The sequence below is a fragment of the Branchiostoma floridae genome, chromosome 10 (genome assembly GCF_000003815.2).
Source record: "Branchiostoma floridae strain S238N-H82 chromosome 10, Bfl_VNyyK, whole genome shotgun sequence".
NCBI classification, from domain to species: Eukaryota; Metazoa; Chordata; class Leptocardii; order Amphioxiformes; family Branchiostomatidae; genus Branchiostoma; species Branchiostoma floridae.
The window spans coordinates 10,313,957-10,316,218 of record NC_049988.1 but is presented as its reverse complement, the minus strand read 5'-3'; the positions used below and the strand labels follow the sequence as shown (position 1 = coordinate 10,316,218).

General features: G+C 38.8%; 1 protein-coding gene across 1 annotated transcript in view; it reads left to right on the top strand.

Moving 5' to 3' along the window:
* LOC118424033 (polypeptide N-acetylgalactosaminyltransferase 11-like) overlaps nucleotides 1–2,262 on the top strand; it is a gene marked incomplete in the record, with an annotated part of 29,994 nt that overhangs the window by 25,495 nt on the left and 2,237 nt on the right.

The following is a 2,262-nucleotide window of genomic DNA, read 5'->3' as shown; positions in this document are numbered from 1 at the left end:
AGATGATAATCTACAGCTATATGCAAGGAGCTATCATCAACTATATTCCATAGGCAGTGTTGGGAAATTGCATTGGCTTCAACAACACAGCACTGTTCACAAGATTCACAATAGGGAAAATAGACAATACAATACAAAGCAAAACAATGAGCTTTCATCTGTACAAATGTAAAGAAAGGTTTTGAATTTGGGCAGAGATAAAATGACAGACCTAGAAGCCAAACAAACAATGTTTTCAATATGGCGGACACAACAAGTACACAATAACAATAGGAAACACTTAGTCTAACACTGTGAGGCAAACCCACTTTTTAATGGAGCATTGCGTGTTTTATAACCATTCCGTGTTCTGGGACCCTGACCTGGAGTCACTATCTGTTAAATACGCGCAACTCCAGAAAAACATACATTAACAACGCAAAAAATGCCTAAAACTAGCCCGACTGCGGAATCTACTCGGAGATTACTATATATGATAGGAATGGAGACTTGTTGAATCCAAGGAGATTGAAATCCTTGCTGAATCTTTCCCTTTTTGTAGATAACTCCACAAAAATTTAGATTAGCTTAGACAGCGTAACTTTGTACTAGGGTTTATTTACAAGTAATGAGGTTTATACTTAGTACAAGCACAAGGTGAGTGAATGGATATTGTATGTACATGACCAGGCAGACGTTGAAGACGTGAGTCTACAATCAATCACCAAAGCAGATGTACTTTATATTTCGAGTCTTGTTTAGAAGCAAACTTTTTGATACACATGTCAAGCTTATTGCATATTTTGTATCAGTCGGAAACCTGGGGCTTTAATAATGCAAATCCTGTCGATCGAATCGCTTCGAAACTGATGAAAATGCCTTTCTTATACACTTAGCCCTACACTACACTTAGCAGAATGGGAAGTTCCCCATTCAAACAGAAGCTTCTCTCAACCAAGTAAATGTGCCAAGCCTGTTTGTCTTCTGTCTGTTACGGCAACAATGGCCGAATACACATTTCATATTGAAGGACAGACGGTTGCCATCTACAGTTATCATGTATAAGTCTGACTCCTGAAAGGAACATCAAGATTAGCAAAATTATGAAGGTCGGTCTCATGACTTTGTACAGAAGAATATATCGGGTGTTCATGTTTTTTGTTAGCAAAGAAGTGTGTATGATATACTAGTATTGTGAATGTCTCATGTGTCAGAGCAAGGAGGTTTTACCTCCTTGGTCAGACCAAGGAGGTTGGTAAGACATGTACTAGTATCTGATTGTCTGATCCACCTGCACAATTGTGCCAATTGGAAGATGAGCCAAACAAGACTAGCTTCTTAGTGGGATTTTATGTGCCATCTGGGCAGTTAACATTAGGTAATAATGTTATCATTGTCTATTATTATTCTCTATACTTGTTGAACTATTTCAAATTAAACTACATTTCTCAATCTTGGGACTTCGGTTATTCGGCCCCCAAAGATTATAGTGGACTGATCATCAGCTAACTGTTTGGATACAGGAACAATCCAAGGGCTCTGGTTGGGTAGGGGTGTTTGAAGAGTAGGTCCAGTCTGGAATAGAATTTGTGGGAAAATGCTTTTGACAGTTGCCAGGCCAGAGTAGTAATTGACGGTAAGGCTTTCCCGTCTGAAATTTCAATTCTTGAGATAATTGTGCATCTTTTTTTCACTCTCCCATACCATTACACGTCACGTTATTAATGGTATATATTACTCTAATACTGCAACAGTGGTCACCCCTGTAGGGCCGGGGAGGAAGTGTGAAATTAGGTCGTAAACAAATGCAAAAGAAGGGAGGAACAATGGGTGGGGATTTCAGGGCAATTATCACTCTAACTACTACATTTTTACAAGTTTCCAGTCCACATTGGGTCATTTACATAATGAGGGCAAATTTATGCAGAGGGTTGCAGTGCCAAGTCTTAGTCTTTTGGAGACAGTTAGGCTGGCAGACAGAAAGACATTAGTCTATATAGGATAGCAATTGTAAGAAGGCACAAAAAGATTTCTCACTGTTATGCTCAGAGACACTCATGCAGCTGTGTAAAAGGTATATAGTAAAATAACAATTCTCCTTTTGTATTCATAAGGTGAAACACAACAGACAACAAAGGACCACTCACACTAAATAGATAATTGACAGATGGTGATTAGTTGAGTCAAGGAGGTCCTTGGTTGAGTGCACTGGCACATGAACCTTATAGTCAATACTGAGTATTTATTCTCCAGTGATGTTAATCACCAAGGAGCTTTTATCAC